Source organism: Coenobita brevimanus, chromosome 56 (genome assembly GCF_032717465.1).
Source record: "Coenobita brevimanus isolate Jiangsu-jjx chromosome 56, ASM3271746v2, whole genome shotgun sequence".
NCBI classification, from domain to species: Eukaryota; Metazoa; Arthropoda; class Malacostraca; order Decapoda; family Coenobitidae; genus Coenobita; species Coenobita brevimanus.
Genome location: NC_137009.1, coordinates 24523075 through 24533463, shown reverse-complemented (window position 1 = coordinate 24533463; position 10389 = coordinate 24523075).

The following is a 10389-nucleotide window of genomic DNA, read 5'->3' as shown; positions in this document are numbered from 1 at the left end:
AAAGCATTCAGTGATCACCATACTGATTGGGTAGGCTCTAAAATTCAAGCAAGATCAAAAACCTTTGATGAAAGAAATGTGATAGAATCTTGCCTAATTTCTGGCACATATGAAAAAAATGTAAACATGAGCTATGGTAATTTTCAGTGTGATAAGTTGTTAACTGAATTAATTTTAACCCGTGCCGTCCCGAGGACGTACTTCCACGTCCTCACGTTTTGTCACAGCTAATCCCGAGGACGTACTTCAACGTCCTGCAATTGCAAGGTTCATAATTTCCACAATTTTCAATTTTCGCGAGTCATTTTTGGTACTTATACACGGGACACCTGCCTCAACAAGATGCCAGGCAGAGACAATGCCTTACCCAGCATGACCTCCTCCCCCCCCTGCATGCCCTTTTCTCAGCAATTCACCTGTTATCAGTGACCTGGCCAGTATAGCCATGTCATGCCACGGTACGAAATTCAGGGCCAGAGTGATTCCCCAATCAATGACAATGTGGAGGACAAACTTTACATAGCATTAGAGGAAGAAACAGTTAGAAATGATGATCAGGTAATGTGGCAAAAAAAGGTCAGGTATTAGTGAGTGAAACAATGCTTATAATGCCTATATTACTGCTTGAAAACCAATATACTTTTGTACTACATATAAATTCGTAACAGTAAATAAATAAATACCGTTTATGAGTGGTGTGAAACAGTTATCCTCCCATAGAACTCGTTTTCTTTGGTGCCAGCCTGATAGAAAACCCAGTAAAGTAAGGAGGCTCTCCTACCTGTAATGAGTATTTTAAACCTCAGGTGACCGATTTCTCTATGAATTTTCGATGTTTCTCACCAAAAGCGAAAGTTTTAGCAAAAAAAAAAAAGGTCGAAAATTGCCCGGGATTGGGGGGTACCAGTGGTCGAAAAGTGGCCGGGACGGGGCGGGTTAAAGCACTACCTCCCAGAGTAACAGCTGATAGTTCCTTATTGTCTCCTGATAGTACAGTCACACCTGTGTGGGACACACCTAGCATTAATCCTGTACAGTATGCCTTAAGTTAAGCCGCATTATTTACCCTCCTTTAGTAAAATGCATCTCTAAGGTAAAAAGTCATGTACCTATTGTTCTGTGCATCACTCCCTTTTAATTCTGGTCATCGTTTGTTCTTTGTGCCACTCCCTGCTGCAGGTGTGCACCAGTTAAGAGGCAGTAATTATCCCTTTTGTCAGGTGAATCCCTATTTTAAAAAGTCAGGCACCTATTGTTCTGAGTATCGATCAGTTTATAAATCATGTCATCTATTGTTATATGTGCCACTCCTAGCTGCTGGTGTGCATAAAAGACCTCTACCCTTGACGTTTCTGTATCACTCTGTCTGGAATATGTAATATATGAAACTATCACTGTCACTCATTTCTCCTGTTTTTTTTTTTTTCCATACATATCTTCACGGTGAAGTGAAGTTTATTCAAATATGGATACCACATATGCCTTCAATGCTTTCCATGAGTCAAATCCCAGTCTTCGAGTTCTATGTCAAGACTTCCATTCTTCATCATTGCGTGCACACTGAGCAAAGCAGATGTTGCAGTTCCTTAACCCTTAAAGTACGCAATTCACTCAGCTGGTCTGTCCCTCCAGCTGCAAAACAGGGTCGATTTTTTGACTTTCACCAAGATATAAATTTTTCTTCCACATTTCAAGAGACCGAATTTACACACCTGAAAATGTATGTTTCACCCAGTTTGACAAAATAGTTATCGCACAATCACCCGTCAAAAATGCAAAAAAGATACCAATCCCCCATGGGCGAAAATGGAAAATGTGCAGAAAATGCATTATTGACAGTAAATAATTATATATACATAACGAATGTCAATGTGAAGTGTTCCCTAGGCATGAAGTGTCAGTGTGGCATATGTCCATAGCAACAAAACAAGCCAGGCAAAAAGTGGAGGTGGAGTATGTATGACTGGAGGGGGGAGGAGGATGGAGGGATACGGGAGGAGGGAGGGGGAGGAGGGAGAGGGGAGAAGGGTTGCTATGCACACACACCGCTGTAGGGGGTATGTTGGGGTGTGGTGGGTTGGGAGGGGACAGTGTGGAGATGATGCAATGTGGCTGAGGGAGGTAAAGTGACGGTGGTGGTGGGGGGGTCCTTCTCCCCCACCTTAGGAGGCCAATCACGCCATACTATCCCAGACACTCTAACTCTCATTGGTCTGGTCCTATATATGTCACCAAAGGGGCCGAGTTACCCTCCCCCAGTTATTTGTGAGCCTTTATCGATCATGCAGGATAGGCTGGCATGTCAAATTACACAAAAGCATGATCATGCGGCATCAGTCTTGAGGGGTTAAGAAGTGCCTAGAGGAGCAAGAAATACCTAAGTTTCTTCTGCCCGATCGACTCATCAACGTGGACAAACAGCCATTTGGAAATTATGGGAAGCTTACCCTAACAAGATCCCTTGCCAACACTAGGGAGGAAACAAACAGGAAATTTAAGATTTCAGACACCAAGAAACAGTGCATTAGGAACATACTAGCACCAGAAAATCAGCACATAGTTTTCTCCCGCTGTTGTCAAGTGCTCACCAATGAAACTAAAAGTGGGAAATGTAAACATGAACAGAAATTAAAAGGACTGATTGAAAACAGCTATTGGAAGAAATATATGAATCCAGATTGCATCATAAACCTGTCATCTAAAGAATTACATCAGGATACCCAGTGTGCCTTAGGTTATGGGTTATCATTTTCTTACAGCAAGGAGATAAACCCAGTGCTGCTTGGGAAGTCCTTGTTTCAAATGGAAAAACAATCAAATGAAAATAGTGAGATTATTCGTGGCATAATATATGGGGCAGTGTTTTAGAAAAATAACAGCTCTGTTCCTAGAAGGTTTGTGAAGGCCTCTGCCAGATTAAAAAGAAAAAAAAAAAAAAAATGACTCCCTGCACATAACTACAGCTGATAAAAGCAGCGCTGTTGTTATGGACAAAAGTAATATATATATATATATATACAGTATATATATATATATATATATATATATATATATATATATACATAGAGAGAGAGAGAGAGAGAGAGAGAGAGAGAGAGAGAGAGAGGAGAGAGAGAGAGAGAGAAAGAAATAGATATGTATGTATATATACACAGTAGAACCTCAATTATCTGGGAGCCAATAAACCGGCATTGGCCCTAAGCTGGACAATTTAAAGAAACATTTTAAAATTGATCAACCGGGGAAAATCCAGGACCTAACCGGCATTTCAAATTCACTGTGCAACCATCCTGCCTGAATGCTTTCATTCCTTCGCCGCCAGAGTGCAGCACTGCAGTCACAATCATTGTTTTGAGGTTTAACATTGTAAACACCAGTACACATCTCTGTTTTAACGCAATCTTCCATAATACTTGGTGGAGTATCAGCCATGGCGCCTGGTACATCTTCCGATAAGAGTATGCCCAAGCCTAAGAGAGTGGTACTGATGCTGAAACAGAAAACAGACATCTGAAAGAGACTAGAGAAAGGTGCCCACATGAGTGACTTGATGCATGAGTACAACGTCGGGTCCAGTACTTTTTATGACATATGCAAGCAAAAAGACAAGCGTTTGAAATATGTTACACGGTCTGATGTCGCTCAAAGTAAAGAAAACGGATGTACACTTAAGACAGCGAAGTTTGAAGAGTTGGATACTGTGCTATACAAATGGTTTGGGGGGAAAAGAGTGAAGGGTTGTGCCGTCACTGGACCTCTCCTCACTGAAAAGGCACGTGATTTTTATGAACAAATGGGGATACAAGAGCAGTGTCCTTTCACCTTATGCTACATCATTTTAAGAAACGCCACGACATTAGGAAGCTCAAGAAATGTGGTGAGAAAAGGTCGGCTGATAAGAATGCAGCCGAGAATTTCAAAGAGAAATTTTGTGAATTTCTAGTGGAGCACAACTTCGATGCCGAACTTTGTTACAACGCTGAAGAGACTTCTCTCTTTTTTCGCATGATGCCTGAGAAGACGTTGGCAGGGCCATCTGAAACAGTAGCCTCTGGATTCAAGAAAAATAAAGAGAGTGATTGTCCTGCTGTGTTCCAATGCTGCAGGAATATATAAACTTAGGCCTCTGGTGACTGGGAAATTTAAGTCATCCCAAGCTTTTAAGGGGCTAGTCCAGTTCCCTGTTGAGTATGAGTCCCAAACGAGTGCTTGGATGACAAGATACATATTTATTAATTAGTTCCACCATCATTTCATGTCCCAAGTCAAACAGCACCTGAGGAAAAGAGGACTTCCCGAGGATTCAAAGGTCATTCTGTTCCTTGAAAATTGTCGGGCCCATCTTGAGCCAAAAGAGCTGGTTAATGAGAACATTATGGCTATGTATCTAGTCCCTAACATCACTTCATTAATTCAGCCACAGGACTAGGGCATAATCCAGGCAGTAACATCGAACTACAGAAAAATCTACTCTCATAAATGTGTGAACTTCACTGGTGTTATGCTGGAATTCCCAAAATCTTTCACCTTGAAGGAGTGTATATTTGTCCTGGTTGATTCTTGAAGGAAGACTGCCAAGACAACTCTAGTTAAGGCGCGGAAGGACCTGAGGCCAGATACTGAAGCCATAGCCTTGCAACCTGACGAGAGGGAGGAAAAGCCAGAGCATCAGACGATCAAGGATATCATCGTTGAAGCTCTTAGGTGCCATCCATTCTGCCAACTTGAACCAGCTAAACTACATAAATGGCTAGATGCAGACAAGGAAACCCCGAGAGAAAAAGTTCTGTCTGACCATGAAATCATCGACAGTGTTCTTTTGCCTTATAACAAAAATGTGGAAGAGGTGGAGTTAAGCGATGAGGAAGAGGTGGAAGGAGTATGTTCGTGGAAGGATGCTGATGAATCATTTCGAAAGGTCATCTGATGCATGGAGAGAAATCCAGCCTATGCAGCTAATGAACTGTTGCATTTTCGTAACCATTATGATGACTTCCAAGATCGCCATCATGTAGCAATCAAACAGTCAAACATCAGGGACATTTTCACGAAGGATAAACATGCAAAAACAGCAAACATTTCACTTGTATCTTCCAGTTCATTTGTGGGGTTCCCAGATAGTGATGCATCAACGTCCACACCAGCAAGTACTCCAGCAAAAACGGCTGCTCCACAAGTCTCCCTCATCAGGCCTGTTCGACCCCTAGCCAGCCTATTCACTCGCGTTGATAGGCCTGCATCACCCACAGTTCTGCCACCCTCACCCAGCCCTCCCTCTGAATCTGAATCTGATGTGGATGATGTGATGGTGAAGAGTGATGATGGTGAGTGATCATGTACACTAAATACAGTAAAAAAGAAAAAGAAGGAAAATTTTAAACGACAAAAAAAAAAAAAAAAAAAAAAAAATGTATGTAGGATAGTTCAAGGATACAATAATTTCAGCAATGGTAACATGTAAATCTTACAGTACTAGTTCAGTAAACATAAGTTTATTATACATTATACAGTTGTATTAGACATTTAGTAAAATTATTACAGTAGAGGTTGAGTGGTTTTGGGTGGGTTGGGAGGTGGATTACTGCAGCCAACTGGATCATCGACGAGTCATGGGTGAGTACACATTACGCATTACTGTATTACTGTACATGCAACAGTTCACTCACTTTTTCACTGTAGTCATATTTGTCCATGACTACAATAGCACTGCTTTTATCGGCTGTAGTTATGTGCAGGGAGTTATCTTTTTTTCAGTTTGTCCAAAGCCTTCACAAACCATCTAGGAACAGAGTTATTTTTCTTAAACATTGCCCCATATAAAATGCCACGAATAATCTGTTTTCATTTGATTGTTTCTCCATTTGAAAAAAGGACTTCCCAACCTGCAATGGGCTTATCTTCTTGGTATAAGAAAATATTAACCCTTAACCTAAGGCACACTGGGTAACCCAATCTAATTCTTTAGGTGACAGGTCTATGATGCAATCTGGACTCATATGTTTGTTCCAATACCTGTTTTCAATCAGTCCTTTTAATTTCTGTTCATGTTTATGTTTCGCACTAATATTTTCATTGGTGAAAACTTGGTAACAATATACTAACTCGGTGCCAAAATACTGCCAAGAAACGATTCCTTGAAGGGAAAACTAGCCCTTTCATTCACGGTAAGTTTCAATAAGTTTTGCATTCCACGGCACATCGGCTTTCTCCCCTTCCCCTGCCACCTGCCACGTGCTCCCAAAAAAGTGTATTCTAGGCTAATTTTCACCACCCAAACACATTTACTTTGCCATAAAACGTACATATTCCTATTCGCCGATGTTTGTTCTACACGATAAGCAAAAAAAAAAAAAAAAAACTATACGTACATTAGGGAGATGTGACTCAACATTCGGGAACATTCATCTCACTTCCCAACATTATAGCTCGAATGTTTACTAATATATCCCTACATGTTATACCATCATTTAAAAGGGAATTTTATTAGGTTTCCGATGGGACAGCTGGCATTTTGATACAAGATATGGTTTTTGAATAATAAGCGGAAAAGTGTAATCTTCCAACAGACAACAGAGTTTTTATTCGGGGTGCTCTCTCTCTCACTCTCTCTCTCTCTCTCTCTCTCTCTCTCTCTCTCTCTCTCTCTGTATATATATATATATTAGACTGACGAGAAAGACTTATAATTGAAGAAGAATGTGAAAGTGTTCCTGAGACACACAGAGTCCAGTTGAAAAAGGTGGGAAGTTAAGAGGCCATGCTGAGTTATTGTAATATGGCAAAATGCAGGCGGCTGTGTTGTTCTCTGATCCTTCACACGTTTTACCTATTGTAATTGTTCTGCCAAGTATACAGGTTACCAATACGAACTGAGAAAAAGACTGAAAAGTTACCATCAGTTTCTGGGAGTATGACCAGTGAAGAAATTACTTAATAGATCAAATTGGCAGCAAGGAAATGTTGGAGTTTTCTTGTAAGATCTATCTGTCCTTATGCATTCCTACCAGCTTTCGTCTCGTTTTATTCAAAGAAAATAATAATTTGACCTACGTAATAAAATACATTAAGGGCGGTTTTTATGCAGAAGAGTTAGGATATGGGTTCTTCTACACAATGAGTGGACATGTATGATAGCAGGGAACTTTTATTTGCAAGGCATTTTGATGAAACTCATTATAAACAGTGACTCGACTACAGGAATGGAGATTTAGTTCATTATATCTTTATGTTAAGTTTTTCCATGTTCTTTGTTGTCATACTCAAACACCACGGGATCCTCCCTGATAATGTGGACAGGCCTTTCAATACATGTAAGAAAAAATATAAACATTGTTTGCTGGAAGTGCCTCTATTTCTGCTTCTTCATTTACTTTTCCGCCCAGGGTTACTGTCATAAAAAACTTTGTAGTAACATGTAGAGAAGTTTTGTTGTTTGGTTGTCACTCTCGATTTCTTGTAGTAGGAATTAAAGATGAATACAGTGAGTTGATCTTAATTTATTATCTTCAGAGAAAATCTAAGTTGAGCAGGGTATGTCTTACAGAGACAATATAATAAGTAAGTCTAGTTCAGCCCCTCTTTCTTGTTCACTCTCTCCACTACCTGTCAGTTCTAATGCTAGCCTCCTTCTGCCTCTCTGCTTCCTAAATTCTGGTGAAACAGGGGTCGTGTCACGTGTGTTACACTGTGGTTGGAAAGTTCCAGAAACCTGTATGTGAATATGTGTGTATGTCACTAGGCTTTGTTCACCTGCTATCTCGCTGACACACTACCTACATCATCCCCTGACTTTGCTACTTCCTATGTATCGTTAACATTTCCTCAGTTAACTTGCAAGATCATTTCCCTTTCCCAGGCTTGCATGGAGCTGTCTATCTACCTATTTATCTATCTATCTATTATGATTTGTAATTATAATATGGACTCATAACATTGCTCGGCCACGCCGATGAAGGTCCTCCGACAACAATCATCATTGACATATGCTAATCTATTAGTACATAATATTGATTATAATATTGTATACATATAATATCCGTAGTAAATTGCAATGATCCAGTAATATTACATTTTAAACAAGTTGTATACATATTTGAATAAATGCATTAAAGGTAAACTATTTAATTGTAATACAGTATGTACGTGGGTTATTGTAGTGAAATGCATACATGCAAGGAAAAAAAAATAGTTTAAAATTAAGATTATGGTAAGAGTTATTAATATTTCATTTAAAGTTAATGATACTGATATGCCATACTTCTATATCATGGGTCATTCTTCTTTGTGTATATATATATATATATATATATATATATATATATATATATATATATATAATTAATACTATATACCAAATATGTACACTTCATTCAGGGGGGTTAACTTGGATGTTAACTCTCCCCCCACTAAATACTGACTCCAAATTTGCAATTCTTGCATGCATTCTGTGGATAGCAAACAGCAGTACTGCAAATACAATGCAGAAGATTATAAAGACAGTAGGTGCTGGGCTATACACATAATATGGGTTGAACATACTCAAACTCAAATCTTCCCAGGGCTTCATTGTTTCATTGATCAGCTGCATAGTTTCAAACTTAGGTGAAGTCAACTTAATACTTGTGCTCATGTTTAAGTCCGTATCAGGCAGTGGGTGGATATGTTTGTGTGTATGATTGAGGATGGCATAGTGATTGATGGTGGATAAAGTAGACATGGCTGGTGTAAATACCGCACAGTAGTCTGGCGCTATGTATAATCCTGAGGCTGAAGTATGAGATGGTGGTATATCTGGACAAACTATGTAAACTGATGTGTTAAGAGTGAAATAAAAAAACTGTGAGTGTCCGATGCTTTGATGGTGTACAAGTTTATCTGGAGCAAAATTGAAATTGCAGTGATTATGAATATTGTTATTTCTGATGACAGCCATTTCACAAGGGACTGTATCAGTAGGCTGAAACGTGAAAATGTACGCAGGACAAAGATGAACAGCATGTAAGGATGTGCGGCACTTTCGTTCAATCGTTGATTAACTTGCAAAAGTGACAGTGTTCCGTCTCTTGGAGACCATGATGAGTTTGGTGTCTGTGTTGATGTTGATGATGACCAAATTGTTGTTATTTTTATAGGGGAACGGGTGTATTTGGTATACTGTGAACAGGTCTTCAGTTATGAATGGTACATGAACTACTACTGATGTTGGTGTTAGTGTTGCTTCTAAATATGGATAATATTGCATGAATTCCTTACTGCAGAACAAAGGCTTCAATTTATGTTTATGTATGCCTTGACTAATTATCTGACGTAGCTCATGAACTGGGAGTAAGTCAATTGTGATCTTGCCATCACCAGCATCCCACCGCTGCCTCCAAATAATGTCATAAAAGACTTTGTAGTAACTTGTAGAGAAGTTTTGTTGTTTGGTTGTCACTCTCGATTTCTTGTAGTAGGAATTAAAGATGAATACAGTGAGTTGATCTTAATTTATTATCTTCAGAGAAAATCTAAGTTGAGCAGGGTATGTCTGACAGAGACAATATAATAAGTAAGTCTAGTTCAGCCCCTCTTTCTTGTTCACTCTCTCCACTACCTGTCGGTTCTAATGCTGGCCTCCTTCTGCCCCTCTGCTTCCTAAATTCTGGTGAAACAGGGGTCGTGTCACGTGTGTTACACTGTGGTTGGAAAGTTCCAGAAACCTGTGTGTGAATATGTGTGTATGTCACTAGGCTTTGTTCACCTGCTATCTCGGTGACACACTACCTACATCATCCCCTGACTTTGCTACTTCCTATGTATCGTTAACATTTCCTCAGTTAACTTGCAAGATCATTTCCCTTTCCCAGGCTTGCATGGAGCTGTCTATCTATCTATTTATCTATCTATCTATTATGATTTGTAATTATAATATGGACTCATAACATTGCTCGGCCACGCCGCTGAAGGTCATCCGACAGCAATCATCATTGACATATGCTAATCTATTAGTACATAATATTGATTATAATATTGTATACATATAATATTCATAGTAAATTGCAATGATCCAGTAATATTACATTTTAAACAGGTTGTATACATATTTGAATAAATGCATTAAAGATAATGTCACGAATCAAATTCGCGACATTTCCCTTTTGTGAGAAGCCACGAACTATTAGTGGAAAACTCACTGTTTATCGTTCAGTTAACCGCTCATTCGGACGGAAGCTTTGTCAAATCAATTTTGCATTGTCATACATGATCGTCTTTGTGTGAGACATTAGCACTTCCGCTGAGCGATTTGTTTTGGGCGCATTTCGCTCACTTGACCGTTAGAAAAATGCGGCCTACTGCTCCCCCTTTTTTTCCACGACTTACTCAGTCCAGTTGTTGCTCTGACGGAGAGAG